Consider the following 17,372-nt stretch of genomic DNA (forward strand, 5'->3'; position numbering starts at 1 on the left):
CCTCCTGAAAGCCTCCTTGTTGTTCAAATGGGACCTCTTTCTGAGCCAAACTCAGCATATAAATGAACTGCCTTCTCCCCAGGGTGGGACGTGGCTCCCGTAGATGAGTCTCCCTGACATTGAGGGATTATTACCAAGCATTGATTAGTGATGCATTTGGGAAAAAACCTAGACCAAAAGGGGGAAATATTAATACAAATGAGTTTTTATGACAAAGAATTTTCAAAGTGAGTCAGGAGATCATTCCAGTGGTTACACTTACACATCTCAGGAGAATCTCACTGACTGCCACAGTAAACACTGCCTCATGCAGAGGGGATCCTGAGGGCTCCAGAGACATCAAGACACTGTAGGAAGAGCAAGCAATGCCAAGAATTCAGCACACTGTCAGTGTGCCTTACCTTGGAATATATGATAACCTATCCCCCAACGTAACAGACTTAGACTCATTTATAATTTTCCTACACTTGACTTTTATGCCCCTTTTATTTGAACCTATAATTAACACTATACATAAATCTTCCTGCTGTTCATATGCCAGTTAAATACTGAATCTCAGCAGAGTTTCAGTAAACACATACTCTCCAGTTGACCTGACTTCCTCAAGACAAACTAACAAATGGATGATGATTAACAATGCCCATCCACCAAAATAGAAAATATCTGCAACTGCAAGCAAGGCAGTTCCATCCATCTGCCCAATGGGATCTAAGCACATATTAATCAGAGGCAGAGTAGGCATCACTGTCCCAAAATCCTCATGATTGAGTAATGAACAAACGTAAGGGGGGAATGCAGCTATGGATGAAAGCAGACTTATTATTTGTGCAATAGAAGAACTTGTAACATTGATATAAAGATAGTAGTGACCAGAGGTTATGAGGGGAGGGGGAAGGAAAAATAGGTGGAACATAGGGCATTTTTAGGGCATTGGAATTGCTCTGCATGATATTGCAATGGTGGATACAGACCATTACACATTTTGCCAAAAGCTATGAGATTGTATGGTGTGAAGTGTAAACCATAATGTAAACTATAGACAATGGTTAGTAGCAATGTTTCAATATTTGTTCATCAACTGCAAAAAATGTACCATACTAATATAAGATGCTATATGTAAGGGAAAATGTGAGAGGGGGAGGGGGGTGGGGTATTTGAGAATCCTCTATATTTTCTTTTTTGTTGTTGCTGGTTTCCTTTTTTTTTTTTTGTTTTAACAAATCAATTTTATTGATACATATTAATAAAGCATACAATTCATCCAAAGTGTGCAAATAATGGTATTTGGTATAATCACATAGCTGTTCATTCATCACCTCAATTATCATTACAGTATTTTCATTATTTCAATAATAATAATAAAAAGCAAAGAAGAAAATTCTTCATCTCTTGATCTCTCTCTGCTTCCTCTACTGTACATAGCTGCTACTTCTTTTTTTAATATATGTTTTATTTTTTTAAAGATAGTTTACACAAAATGTTACATGCAAAAAAATAAGGGATACCCATATGCCCCACTCGCCACACCTCCCACCCTTCCCCACATTTTGCAACTTCTTTCATTAGTCTAGTACACTCATTGCAATTGATGAACACATTTAGAGCATTGCCACTATGCGTGGGTAATAGTTTACATTACATTCCTCCTCTCCATTCTGTATGTTATGGCAGGATGTATAATGGCCTTATCTGTCTGCAATGTCATTCAAGACAATTCCAAGTTCCAAAAATATCCCCATATTACACCTCCTTTTCCCTCCCCCTACCCCCAGCACCATCAATGGCCACCACCTCCACACCAATGATACAATTTCTTCCATTGCTAGAACACCTATAAGTCTATAGTAGAATACCAGTAAGTCCACTCCAGTCCACATTCTGCTCCCCAATCCCAAGGACTCTGAGAAGGCAATGCTCTCTCCACATTCAATTGAGAGGGGGCCTTAACCCTACATGGCTGATGGATGGAATTCCCCCACTTGCAGTTGCAGATTCTCTCAGTTCCTTGGTATGGTGGTTGTCCATCCTCACCTCCTTGTTAATTGTCCTGGGTGAGTCCATTGAACTGGAGAGTAAGTGTTGCAGCTCCACTAAGGCTCAGGGCCCAGCTGGCACAAGGACAGCCCAAAGATTCAAGTCTCTTGGACTTACACCTACCAACTCCAGTGCGAACTATAGGTTCAAATAGAAGGGACAGAAGAGGTACATGTAGAGAAGTCACATCTGAGTCCAATTCTGTCACACTTGGGAGCACAAACTCTGAAGTAGGGCCCACTGATAAGACACCAAACCCCAGAGCTACCTGCCATGGCTGTAGGACTCCAGAGCTCCCAGGAGTCTCACTATTTGGGGCAGAATCTATTTTGGCAGTCCATGAGATCCTGCTGAAATGTTCATAAGTGCCACTTCTGTGATGACCTCCCAACTCATTTTGAAGTCTCCCAGCCGTACAAACTCATTTGTCTTTACCTTTTCCCCTTTTCATTCAAGGTCTTTTTCCAGTTGCATTGCTTGTTGGTATTTGGTAATACTCCCTCAATGCCAGGGAGGCTTAACCCAGGAGCTATGTTCCATACTGGGGTTGGGGGGGGGGGTGTGGAAATGCTGAGTTCAGCTCAGAGAGAGGCAACACTTCAGCAACATGAAGGCTCTCAGGATATAGCACTAGGCCAAGTTGCAACCCCAAGAGCAAAGGCTCACAAACATAGTTGTTAATATCAAAGTCCCATCAATGGACCATCCCCCTTCACCAGTCATAGCCCTGCACCTGGGGGACTGCCACTGCTCCATTAGAGAATGTGGCAGAACTCACCAGGATGGGAATTCAATTATTCTTTTAATTATTGTGTGAAACTCCATCCACTTTGACCATGCCTCATGAACTGTTGAACACTTTTATGTACTTTATATGTATGCCCAGGTGAACTTCCTACCATATATATCCCATCACTGGTACTCCACACCAATGATCCTCCCCTGCCACAGTTGTATCCCCAGTGAGGTCCAAAACCTCCTCACAAATGAAGCCAAGAATATTGTCAAATACAATTAACAGGAAAATGAAATAATGATAGGTTTAAACATAAGAAATAAAATATGTAAAAATTTAGAAAAACTAAAATAAAATTTAAAAATCAGGATATTAAAATAATGAAAACTATTTAAAAATTATTTTGATGTTTTATCTTTCATCACTGCAATACCTGTAGTCCTGAATGTACAGTGACACCCTCTTCCATTTCCTCCCCAGTGCCTTACCTTTTTCATTTTGTCTTGAAAGAAGTTTTAGATCATAACAAAGACATATACAGAACACAGGGGACTCCAATATATCAAACATACTCCTCCCTCTCCCCCCTGCACCAACAACTGACCAGGTTGGTGCATAGTGGTGATAATGGTCCAGTCATTGTGGAGGGCAGTTTGGTGTTTCCTCTATTTGTGGATGTTACACCTGCCATAAACATTGAAACATTGCCACTGACCATGACCAATGGTCCACACTATGGTCTACACTCTAAACCACACACTTTTCTAAATTTTTGATGAAACTCAATGTGGCCTGTATCCATCATTGCAAGATCTTGCAGAACCCCTCCATCACCCACCAAATACCCACCTCCATCCACTCCATTTCTCCTTCATTCACACTTCTGGGCCCATGGTAACCACTAGGCTTCACTCCTACTCCTTGAAGGACAAGATTCACAGTTACTTCCAACAACACTGAAGGCTCAACACACCAGTCCATCCTCACCCATTCAGAACTGCCCATGCTCTCAAGAGACACCCACCCCACTGTTTGAGAAAACACCTGGCCTCCCCAGGATGGGGGTCCAATGACCTCCCTCTCATTATGTGGGTCATTATGTTCACCTACTGATAGAACACACTATGACAAATGATCACTCACACATTCTCTAGAAGACTGCTCCAGGTGCATCCTGTCCCAAACCCCTCATCCAACACCCTAAACCATAACCATTCCTTGTCATAATACCAAAAGAGCTTTTTCAACATTGTAGTTTCAACCACATACCTGCCAATGCCCAGTGTTCACCTGTTCCCCTGCTCTCTCCCCAAACACTATCCATGTCGAAAACACCTTCCCCACCCTAACCCCCCATCAAACTTGCACCACCCAACCCAATAGTATCACTACACTCCTGCCATATCCCTTCACTGCACATCTATTCACTTCCACTTTATCATAGATTTTGTCCATATGGGTTCTGGTTCACAAGATTCTTACCGTTTTCTATTTCCTGTAAGCCTATCTTCCAGACTCTAGCTCTCTGAGTTGGCTCAATTTGCTTAATTCGTATCAGTGAGGTCATGTAATTTTTGTCCTTCAATGCCTGGCTTGCTTCACTCAACATAAGGCCCTCAAGATTCATTCATGTTATCCCATGTATCAGTACTGTATTCCTTCTTATAGCTGAGTAATATTCCATTGTATGTATATACCACATTTTGTTAATCTGTTCACACGTTGATGGGCATTTGGGTTGATTCCAACTTTTGGCAACAGTGAATAAAGCCATGATGAACATTGGTGAGCATATATCTTTCAAGTTCTTGCTTTCAATTCTTCTGGGATATAACAAGCAGTGGAATTGCTGATTAATATGACAAATCTATAGTGAGTTATTTTGAGGAATACCAAGCTGTCCTCCATAATGACTGGACCATTCTCCATTATCACCAGCAGTGGATGAGGGTTCCCATTACTCCACATCTTCTCAAACACTTGTAGTTCACTGTTTTTTTAATGGCTGCCAGTCTAATGGGTATAAAATGATATCTCATTGTAGTTTTGATTTGCCTTTCCCTAATAGCTAGTGATGTAGAGCACCTTTTCATGTGCTTTTATTCATTTGTATTTCTTCTTTGGAGAAGTGTCTATTCAAATCACTAGCCCATTTATTAAATGGGTTGTTTGTCCTTTTATTTTCAAGATATAGGATTTCTTTTTATATGCTGGATATAGGTTCCTATCAGATATATGGTTATGAAATACTTTCTCACATTGGGTCGGCTATCTTTTCACTTTCTTAACAAACTCCTTTGAGGTGCAAAAGTTTTTAATTTTGAGAAGGTCTCTTTTATCTATTTTTCCTTTCGCTGCTCATTCATTGAGTGTGAAGTTCAAGAAACCATTTCCTATTACAAGGTCCTATAGATGTTTCCCTACATTGTGTTCCAAGGTCTTTATGGCCTTGGCTCTTATATTTAGATCTTTGATCTATCTTGAGTTGATTTTTCTATAAGGTATGAGATGGTGTTCTTCTCTCATTCTTTTGGATATGGATATCCAGTTCTCCAAGCACTATTTGTTAAAGAGATCATTCTCTCCCAGTTAAGTGGGCTTGGTGGCCTTGTTGAATATCAGATGACTGTATATGCAAGGATTTATTTCAGAACTCACAATTTGGTTCCATTGGTCTATATGTCTATCCTGGTGCCAATAACCTATGATTTTGACCACAGTAACTTTGTGACATGTTTTAGAGTCAGGTAGTGTGATTCTTCCAATTTCATTTTTCTTTTTCAATATGTCTTTGGCTTTTGGGGCCTCTTACCCTTCCAAATAAATTACATAGTTAGCTTTTCCAATTTGGTAAAAAAAAAAATGCTGTGTTGATTTTTGTTGGGATTGCATTAAATCTGTTCATCAGTTTTGGTAGGATAGACATCTTAACAATGTTTAGTCTTCCCATCTATTAACAGGGAGTATCCTTCCATTTATTTATGTTTTCTTTGATTTCCTTTAAAGTGTTGCTTACTTTTCTGTGTATAAGTTGTTTACATCTTAGTTAAATTTATTCCTAGGTAAGTTATTCTTTTAGTTGTTATTGTAAGGGGGATGTTTTTCTTGATGTCTTCCTCAGATTGCTTATTATTGGTTACAAAAATACTACAGAGTTTTGTGCATTATCTTATTTTTTTGTGTTTTTAAACATTTATTTATTTATTTATTTATTTATTTATTTATTTATTTATTTATGTCCCCTTCTCCCCATCCCCCCCCGGCCCCAGTTGTCTGTTCTTTGTGTCTATTTGCTGCTTCTTCTTCTTTGTCCACTTCTGTTGTTGTCAGTAGCATGGGAATCTGTGTTTCTTTTTGTTGTGTCATCTTGTTGTGTCAGGTCTCTGTGTGGGCAGCACCATTCTTAGGCAGGCTGCACTTTCTTTTGCACTGGGAGGCTTTCCTTATGGGGCACACTCCTTGAGCTTGGGGCTCCCCTACATGGGGGACACCCTTGCATGTCACAGCACTCCTTGCACGCATCAGCACTGTGCACAGGCCAGCTCCACACAGGTCAAGGAGGCCCGAGGTTTGAACAGCGAACCTCCCATGTGGTAGATGGACACCCTAGCCACTGTGCCAAGTCTGCTTCCCTGTGCATTATCTTATGATCTGTGACTTTAGTGAATGTATTTATAAGTTCTAGGAGTTTTGTTGTGCATTTCTCAGGGCTTTCTATGTATAAGATCATTTTGTCTGCAAATAGTGAAATTTTTACTTCTTCCTTTCAAATTTTGATGCTTTTTATATCTTGCCTCAGTGCTTGAGAAAGTTCTTTTAACACAATGTTAAAGAGGGGCAGTGTTAGTGGTCATCTTTGTCTCATTCCCAATCTTGGAGGGAAAGCTATTAGGATTTCACCATTGTATATGATGTTAGCTGTGGGTTTTTCATATATACCCTTTATTGTGTTGAGGACATTTCCTTCTATTGCTATTCTTTGCAGTGTCTTTATTCAGAAAGGGCACTATATATTGTCAAATGCTTTTTCTGCATCTATACAGATGATCATTTGGTTTTTTAAAAGTTTTTTTCCTTTTTTATTATCTTTGTTTTAAAATATATGTAGATCACACAAAATTTTACATTAAAATGTATAAGAGGTTCCCACATCCCCCACTCCCCACACCCCCCACTCCTCCCACATTGACAGCTTCTTTCATTAGTGTGGTACATTCATTGCATTTGATGAGTACATTCTGGAGCATTGCTTCATAGCATGGATTATAGTTTATGTTGTAGTTTACACTCTCTCCCAGTCCATTCAGTGGGTTATGGCAGGATATATAATGCCCTACATCTGTCCCTGCAATATCATTCAGGACAACTCCAAGTCCTGAAAATGCTCCAATATTACACCTCTTTTTCCCTCTCTATGCCTTCAGCAACCCCTGGTGACCACTGTCTCCATATCAATGATATAATTTCTTCCATTTCTAGAGTCACAGTAATTCTATAGTAGAATAGCAGTAAGTCCACTCTAATCCATATTTTATTCCTTCATCCTGAGGACCCTAGGAAAGCAATGTCCACTCCACTGCTAAATTGAAAGGGGGCTTAGATCCCACGTGGCTGATGGATGGAATTCTCCTGCTTGCAGCTGTGGACTCTCTTGGTTCCCTGGTGTGGTGGTTGACCATCCTCACATCCTTTTAAGCTGACCTGGGTAAATCCACTGAACAGGAGAGTAGATGTTGCAACTCTGCTGAGGCTCATGTATTTAGTTGAAAATGTAAACCACAATGTAAATCATAATGTAACCAAAAATTTATAGAAGTGCACAGTCTAAAATGTAAAGCATACTGTAAACCATAATGGAACCATGATTAGTAGGTATGCTTCAATATCTGTACATCAGTTGCAGCAAATGTAACAATCACTTGTAAAAAGATCATTGCTGGGGAAGGGGAAAATGGGTATGATGTTGGGTATATGGGAATTCTCTATATTCTATATGTTACTTTACTGTGACCTAAAACTTTTTTGAAGACATAATTTTTAAAAAAGGATGCAGACACTGAGGAAGAAATGGAAGAGATTGCCTTGCCACTGTACATACAAGGCAACACCTATTACAGTGATGAAAGGCAAAACATCAAAGAAAATTTATGATATTTTTCATTTTTTTAATACCCCAATTTATTTTTTACTCTATTTTAGTTTTTCTGAGTTATTATGTATTCTATTTCTAATCTTTAAACCTATCATTACCATTTCATTCCCCTATAAACTCAATTTGGTAATATATTAGACTTCAGTTTTAAAGAAGTTTTGGATTACAGAGGAGTTCAACTATGGCAGAAGAGGAGTACTGATGTGGGGTGTCATTGATGGGGGGGGGACATGGGTGGAAGGAGTTCTCCAAGGCATGCATATATGATATACAGATATGTTCAGATATTTGTTGCATATTGACATAGGGTATAGAGTTTCACATGACAACTGAGGGAGTGCTGAGAACTCTGTCACACTCCCCAATGGGGCAGCAACAATCTCCCATGAACAAGGGCAAAGACCAGTGAAGAAGGATGGTCCAATGATGGGCCCTTGATACTGATGACTATGCTTATGAGCCTGTACGCTTGAAGTTTCAACTAGGCCTAGAGCTGCAGGGTTCCTAAGAATTACCTACCGAGAGCCTCCATGTTGCTCACATGTAACCACTCTCTAAGCCCAACTCAGCATATAAATGCATTACCTTCTCCCCAGTGTAGGACATGACTCCTGGAGATGAGCCTCTCTGCTGCCAAGGGATTACTATCAAGCACCAGCTGGTGATGCAAATAGAAAAAGACCTTGAATAAAAGGGGTGATGGTAAAGACAAATGACTTTATATGGCTAAGAGACTTCAAAATGTGTCAGGAGGTCATCAGAGGGGTTGCAATTATGCACATCTCAGCAGGATCTCAGAGATAGCAGTAGATACAACCTCAGGTAGTTATGCTCCCAAGGACTATGAAGACACCCTTGCCAGTAGGCCCTTACTTTGGATTTTGTGCTCCTAAGTGTGATGAAGTTGGACTCAGATGTGACCTCTCTATGCATGCCTCTTCTGTCACTTTTACTGAACCTGTGGTTGGTGCTGGGGTTAACGTATGCTCAGGAGACTTGAATCTCTGGATCATTTGATTTTTTTCTTTTGATCTGTTTATGTTGTGTAGTACATTGATTGATTTTCATCTGTTGAGCTGTCCTTGCCTACCAGGGATCAAACCCACTTGGTCATGATTTATAATTCATTTGATGTGTTGTTGAATATGGTTAGCAAGTATTTTGTTGAGGATTTTAGCATCTAGGTATATTAGAGAGATTGGTCTGTGTATTAGTCAGCCAAAGGTGAGCTGATGCAAAATACCAGAAATTGCTTGGTTTTTATTAAGGGTATTTATTTATTTAGGGTAGGAGCTTACAGATACCAGGCCATAAAGCATAAGTTACTGCCGTTACCAAAGTCTATTTTCACATGTTCGGGCAAGATGTCTGCCTATGTTTGTGAGTGTTCAGGTTTCCTGGGTTCCTCTCTTCCCAGGTCTTTCTTCTCTCTGGGTTCATGGGTTCCTCTCTTCCCAGGAGTTCCTTTTTTCTGCACTCAGTGTTCCTCTGATCCTGGGGCTTGCTTTTCTTTTCTCTGTATGCTTTCTTCCTGGGGCTCTGGCTTAAGACTTCTGCATCAAACTCCAACATCAAAAGTCCAACATTAAAAAAATAAAACCCTCCAACTCTGTCCTTTGCCATGCCTTTATCTGTGAGTTTTCACCCACCAAAGGTGGGGATTCAACATCCTACTGACATGACCCAATCAAAGCCCTAATCATAATTTAATCACACCCATGTACAGAACAATTTACAAACATAACCCAATATCTATTTTTGGAATTCATAACTTGTCATTTTTGAATACTAACTTTGCTGGGTAGAGAATTATTGGCTGAAAGTTTTTCTTTTAGCAGCTTAACTATGTCATACCATCACCTTCTTGCCTCCTTGGTTTCAGATGAGAGAACAGCACTTAATATTATTGAGCTTCCCTTGGATTTGATGGTTCTCTTTTCTCTTGCTCCTTTCATTATTCTCTCTTTTTCTTGAGCATTGGACAATTTGACAAATGTGTGTCTTGGAGTAGGCCTATTGGGATTTATACTGTTTGGGTTGCATTGCACTTTCTGGACATGTACATCCATCTCCCTCAATTGGGTTGGGAAATTTTCAGCTGTTATTTCCTCCAACACTCCTTCTGTCCCCTTTCCCTTCTCTTCTCCCACTGGGATGCCTATAATGCATATGTTTGAGTATTTTGTGATGTTGTTCAGATCCCTAAGTCCTTGCTGTATTTTTTCTATCTTTTTATCTATCTATTCTACTATCTATTTGACTTAAAATGCACTGTATTCCACATCTTTCCTCTGCCTGTTTAAATCTGTGTTATGTGCTTCCAGTGTGTTTTTGATTTCTTGGATTATGCCTTTCTTAACCATTACATCCATTATCTTTTTATGTATGTTTACAATTTCTTCAGTATGTTCTCCCGCCAGTGTCTTCTAAATACCCCTAATGTCTTCCCTCATTTCATTAAGTTGGTTCAGTATATTTGTATGGACAACTCTGATTAATTGTTCCATTTTTGGCATCTCTTCCTGGTTTTTAGTTTGTTCTTTGGACTGGGGCCCTGTCTTTTTGTTTCTTAGTATGGTTTATAGTTTTTTGCTAATGTTTAGGCATCTCTTTATCTTCATGGGTTTATCCAGTTGATTAGTTTTTCTCTCTACTCTAGGGTTTTATTTAGCCACTGTTTTTTGTGTATGTGGTAAGTTTTCTCTTTGACACTTTGTTCATCCTATTCCATTTCCTTGCTGTTGTCAATGTTTCCTTGAAAAAGAAATATTAGGGCTACAGAAAGGGAAAGTGGTAAGAAGAGTAAAAGGATAGATGTAATAATAATAGTAAAAGGCAGAGGAGGAACCCTATAAGACCTAGAAAAATCTCATGTAAGATGTGCCGAGGAATAAGAATTTAAATATAGGCTACAGTGAAATGAAAAAAATAATTGGAGAAAAATATCTAGAATGTATTAAAAGGTCAGAATGATAAGAAGAGAGGGAAAGAGAAAAGACAAAAAGAAAAAAAATTAAAGAGGAAAGAAAACAGAATAGAGAAGATAGAAATTAAAACAAGAAAAATTGAAGACCAAACAAAAAGAGGTGGAATGTAAGAACAAAAAGAGAATGCAGAAAATAGGAAGATGAAGGAAGGAAAAGAAATAGCATAGGTAGACAGAATTGGTATATAAAAAAGGGGAAACAAAGAAAGGGGGAAACACAGCAAACAGAAACCAAGACAGCAGCACCTAATTTTTTAAAAATGATGAGGGGGGCGGGGAGGGAAAAAACAAACAAACAAAAAAAGAAACAACAGTCACTTTTCCTAGGGCAGGCTTGACTTCTTGCAGTTGGTGGATTCCTGCTGATTAGGAGCCTGTCTGTCCCTGTCCCCTTTCTCTTCCTATTGCTTTCTCTAGAAGGGCAGCAGGACTCAGTAGCCTGTGTGATTAGATTCTGCCCCCCACCTCTCCTGGTCAGGTTGAGTTTCCCTCTGAAATTCAAATGGAACTCTGGTATTTGAACTCTCTGCAAAGAAATGACTCTCAACTCTCTTCCAGACTTCCCCCTCCTCCCAGGGGACCTTAAATAGGCCCTTGGAAAGTTATTAAGTGTTTAGAAGAGTTGCAATTTTGATAGTTTTAGCACAAGACCTGTCAAATTGCCTGACTCCACCCTCTCCAAGCCCAAGTTCCTCTCTCCCAGGTCAGCTAGGTAAGTCAGGCTAAGTAGATTCACCTCTCCCCTCTTCCAGGGGCCATATCTTGCCAGCTGGTATGCTCCCTAAAGTTCAAAGGAGGTTCAGATAACCAAACCCACAGAATGAAAATCCCTCTCCACTCTGCCAGAACTCTCTTAATCCTGGAGAATGCTCCTTCATTCTCAGTGGCTGGTGAGAATCAGGGGGTTTGCAGTGACCTTTTGCCTTAAGGGTGGGGCTCAGTCATACACCATTTCCAGCCACCCCACCAGGCCAAGAAACTCATGGTTTTCCCTTGAACTTTTTATCTCTTTGTCCTGTTCCCTCCAGATTGATGCCCTGAAGCCTCCTGCTCTGAGGGTTCCCAATACAGCTCATTCAGGCAAGATCTTGCCCCTTCTCAGCTGTTTATTGTGAGAGTTGGTGAGTGCCCATTTAAACTGATGCCGTCTTGTCTCCTATCTTCTTCCTATATTTTTGATGTAACTTTTCTGTAATCTCAAGCTTTTTAAAAAATAAAGGTAAAAAAAGATAAAAGGTAAAGGAATGGAAAAGATAAGATAAACTATTAAAACATTAATCATAAGAAAGCAAGAGTGGCAAAATTAACATCAGGCAATGTAGATTTCAGAACAAATATTATTACCAGGGATAAACAAATGTGATTTCATAATGTTAAAGTGGCCAGTTCATCAGGAGGATAAAACTGTTCTAAATATTCACATACCTAATAGTAAGGCTTGAAATACATGAAGCAGAAACTGAAAGATCTGCAAGGAGAAAGTAAACAAATTCACAAATAAAATAGCAAGTTTCAACACCCCACTCTCAATAAACTCAGAATAAATGGAGAAAAACCAGGTAAGTTGTGGAAGATGTAAACAAAATAATCAGTCAAATTGACCTAAATGAAAATTATAGAACAACTCACCCAACAACAGAATGCAAAATCTTTACAAGTACAAATGGAGTATTTACCAAGGTAGACCATATACTGTATTATAAAGCAAGTCTCAAAATTTTGAAGGACTCAGATTATACAACAGTTTTCCTTGACTAAAATGGAATTAAATTTGGAATCCATAAAATTAAGGTCCTTGGAAAGCCTCCAATTATTTGGAAACGCCAATAACTCAGATCTAAATAAACCACGGATCAAGGGAAATAAAAAGAAATAAGGAAGTATTTTTACTGAATGAAATTGGAAATGCAGCATACCAAAATTTATAATATGCTGCTAAATTAGGTCTTAAGGGTAAAGCCAAAGAATGAAATGCCTATGTTAGAAAAGAAGATCACAAATCAATATTCTTAGTTTCTATCTTAAGAAGCTAGAAAAGATCAAATGAAATATGAAATATGCAAAGAAAATAAGCATCAGAAGAGAAATCAAAAGCATGAAAAGCAGAAAAATAGAGGAAAGCAATAAAATTAGGAGCTGATTATTTGAGATCAATAAATCAATAAACCTAAGTGAGACTGCTCAGGAAGAATAAAGAGAAAAGTTGCAAATTACCAATGCCAGGAAAAAGATAGGGACATCACTATAGATTCCACAGGCAGGAAAAGGATAATAAAGGATTACTGAAAACAACTTAAAGCCCCCAAAATTTTCAACTTAGAAGAAAAGCTTAATTTTTTAAGAGGTACTGGGGACTGAATCTAGGACTTCACACATGGAAAGCAGGTGCTTAACACTTGAGCTACATCCACTCTCCCTTAAATTTTTTTGAAACACACCAAATACCAATGCTCACTCAAAATTAAATAGATAACCTGAGTAGCACTACCTTAATTTTTAAAATTGGATTTGTAATTAAAACCCTTCCTAAAAAGAAAACAAAAGGCACAGAATTCTTCAATGGTGAATTTAAGGAGGAATTAAAATTAACTCTTCCAGACAATTGGAGAGGAGGCAACACAATACATGTTTGTCTATGAGACAAGTATTACCCTGATATCAAAACTAGACCAAGACATTTTGAGACAAGAAAACTACAAACTGTTATCTTATGTGGGCTATGGGTGGGAGGCTCTTTGTCTCTTCGGAGATAACCTTAACCTAAGCTGTCTGTCCTCACTCGTGGGTGTGGGATGGTGAGAGGCTGCAGCCCTGCCCTTGGTAACCATGGCAGTGACTCCAGTCCCAGGAAACAGTTTATCAATGCAAACTCTATAAACTTTAAATATTCAGGGAAAATGCAAACCAAATGTGCTATAAGCTTATCTAGAATGTATGAAGTCCATGCTAAAAGCTTACCTAAGATGTGGAAGATATATGCTAATTCAAGTCTATTGAGAACTGAAACAAAAGGACCATTTGACCCTTCCTCTCTGTATAAAAGGAACACAAAATTCTTGTTTGCGGCTTGGTTTGAAACAGAAAGCTCCTGAGTCCAGCCGGCCGTCAAGTCAATAAACCATTTTTCCTTCTCAAAATCATTCCTGAGTCCTGGTCTTTCTATACACAAATAACTGAACCTAGAATCAAATTCTACAACAATCTCTTATGAACTTAGATTCCAAAATTCTAAATAAATAAAATACACATCACCAAGTGGGATGCATTGTAGAAATTCAAGAATGGTTTAATATTTAAAAACAAGCTTTCCCATTAAGATTAGAAACAAGATAAGAATATCTACTCTCACCATTTCTATTCAATATTTTACTGGAAGTTCTAGCTTGTGCAATGAGGCAATAAAAAGAAATAAAAGATTAGCATAACTCAATCTTCCTGATTTTATTTTATAAATATTTGCTAACACAATGTTAGATTTATGCAAAACTAAGGTCAAACTGATCATAATTTACCCTTTTTAAATTTCCTACATTGGTTTATGAGAGAAAAAATTTATTCTTCTTTCAAAAAATGTGTAAGATTATTGAAATACAAAATCATGTTTAATAAAATAAAATTTTAATGATGGATGGCTTAAAAGGATATTAATCTTATGAAATTTCTCAATGTTAAACAGAGGTCATTGATTAATATTCTGACTATTTAGACAATAAAAAAAGAAATAACCAGACCACTACTTTACTTAGAGGTGACAATTAACATAAATTAATGAGACTGTACTCTTCAATCAGAGAGAGATACTAATGCTAGAAGTACCTAGTAAGCACTGTACCACAAATTTCACTGTCTTTTTAAAATAACATTTTATTGAGGTATCTTTCATATATGAAAGTATGTAAACAATAAGTGTATAGTAAAAGTTGTGAACTTACAAAACAAACATGCATATCATCATACAGTGCTCCCATACTTCATCCCACCAGCATCTTGCATTTTGTGAAACATTTGTTTCAGACTATGAAAGAGCATCATCAAAATATTACTACAGCAGAAATGTTGTGGGAGAGGAAGGGCAAGATGGCATCAGTTTAAGTGCACACTCACCATCTCTATTACAAAAACCAGCTGAGTGGGGGCAAGATCCTGCTGGAGCAAGCTATTTTGGGAACCCAAAGAGCAGGAGGCTTCAGGGCATGGATCTGGAGAGAGCTGTACAAAGAGATAAATTGCTCAAGGTAAAGAGTTTGTGAGTTTCTTATCCTTGAGGCTGGAAACTATGGGACAGCTGAGCCCCACCATCAAGGGAAAAAGCCATGGTGAGCCTCAACTCCTGCTGACCACCCAACAGGAGAAAGCATTCTCCAAGATTGAGAGTGTCTGGCAAAGGGTGATGGGGGTGGGGGGGTTCCTTTCTATGGATTTGATTGCCTGGACTCCCTTAGAGCTTTGAAGAGTGTATCAGTTGGCTTGAGATGGCATGAGGAAGAGGGGAGAGGCAAATCTCCTGAGGCAGTCTGATTTACCCAACCACCACAGTATAGAGAAATTTGACCTGCAAGGAGGTGGAGTCAGGCAATTGACTAGTCCTGTGCTGAAAACTGTCAAAATTTCAACTACTCTAAGGGAGGCAGGCTGTAGGAAGCACTAAATAAGCTTCTGAAAGACTTTTTAGGGTCTCCTGGGAGAAGGGGGTGGTCTGAAAGAAGGTGATAGTCATTTATTTCTGCAGTGAGTTTAGTCTCCAGGGTCCTATTTGAATTTCAAAAGGAAACTCAACCAGACCAGTGAGTGAGAACTCTCAAAAAGACTATTGCATCCAACTGCCCTGGGAAAGAAAGCAATAAGAACAGAAAGGGGGCAGGGAGGGACTCCTCACAGCAGAAATTTATTCAACCTCAAAGAGTTAAACCTGCAAGAAGGGAAGTGACTAGATAGGTTCGAAGAGCTAACTGACCCAATGAGAAAGTTTACCTCAGTGGAAGAGTTTCTGCCTTGAATATATGAGATCTTAGTTCAATTCCTGGCTCCTCTTACAGTAGTAATCCACTGGGATATCAAACATCCAACTGATACTTTAGGACAGAGAAAACATAAACATTATTTTTGTATTAGCTTCTCTTGGGTCTCTTGTTTTTCCTAAAAAAATAAAAAGGTTACGTTTGTTTTAAAATTTAACTTAGCTTACTTGCTAAAACCTGTCTCAAAATCTGCATAGGGAAGGCTTCAGGGTAATTGACTGAAGAATACTGACAGTCTGAAAAGCTCCACAGGGGCCTAAGAGGGAAGCCTATTCTTCCTTAGTTTTTGTTTGACTGTTTGCTTGTGTGTTTCTTTGTTTATATTGCTTTCTTGTTTTTCTTCCCTCTTTCTTCCCCCACCTCTTTTATTCTTTTCAGTTAGTTGCTGGCTTGCTTCTTATTTTCTGTATTTCCTTTTCCTTGATTTCCCCTTTTCTGTTTATACCAGTCTGGTCTACTAATGCTATCTCTTTCCCTTCCTTCATCTTTCTACCTTCTGCTCTCTGTGGTTGTTCTTACATTCCTATTATCTTTATTTAGCCCACAATTTTTCTGGTTTTTATTTCTATCTCATCTATTCTGTTTTCTTTCTTTTTGTCCATTCGTTTCTCTTTCCCTCCCTCCTCATAATTCTGGTCTTTTAAACATTATATATATTTTTCTTTATTTGGTTTCCCATTTCATTGTATGTGCTCCACTTTTTTATTCCTATTACTCTACATGACTTAAATGAGGTAAATATTCATTTTCTTAGGTCACATATGGTTCCTCATCTAACTTTTACTATTATTATTACTATTATCATTTTTCTTTCTTCCCTCTTTCACTTTCTCTAGACTTAATCTTTTTTCTTCAAGGGGACATAGAAAAAAGCAAGGAAACAGAACAAGAAGGACAAAGTGTCAAAGAGAAAACTTAACACACACACAAAAACAGCAGCTAAATAAAACCCTAGAGTAGAGAAACTAATCAACTGAATAAACCCATCAAGATAAAGATATGCCTAAACACAAACAAAAAATTATAAACCATACCAAGAAATAGGAAGACAGGGCCAAATCCAATTAACAATCTAAAAACCAGGAAGAGATGCAAAACATTGAACAACTAATCAAAGCTCTCCAAAAAAATATCATGGACCAAATTAATGAAGTGAAGGAAGAGATTAAGGATAATAAGAAGACACTGGGAGAACATAGTGAAGAAATTGTAAGCATATGTAAAAAGATAATAGGTGTGATGGTCATGAATGGCACAATCCAAGAATCAAAAAAACACAGGAAGCACATACAGCAGTTTTGAACAGGCCAAGGAAAACATTAGTGATGTGGAAGACATCTGAAATCAAACAGATAAAATAGATACACATAAAGATAGAAAAAAATCCAGCAGGAACTTAGGAATTTGAATGAAAACACAAAACACACAATCATACACATTATAGGC

The sequence above is a fragment of the Dasypus novemcinctus genome, chromosome 2 (genome assembly GCF_030445035.2).
Source record: "Dasypus novemcinctus isolate mDasNov1 chromosome 2, mDasNov1.1.hap2, whole genome shotgun sequence".
Lineage (NCBI taxonomy): Eukaryota > Metazoa > Chordata > Mammalia > Cingulata > Dasypodidae > Dasypus > Dasypus novemcinctus.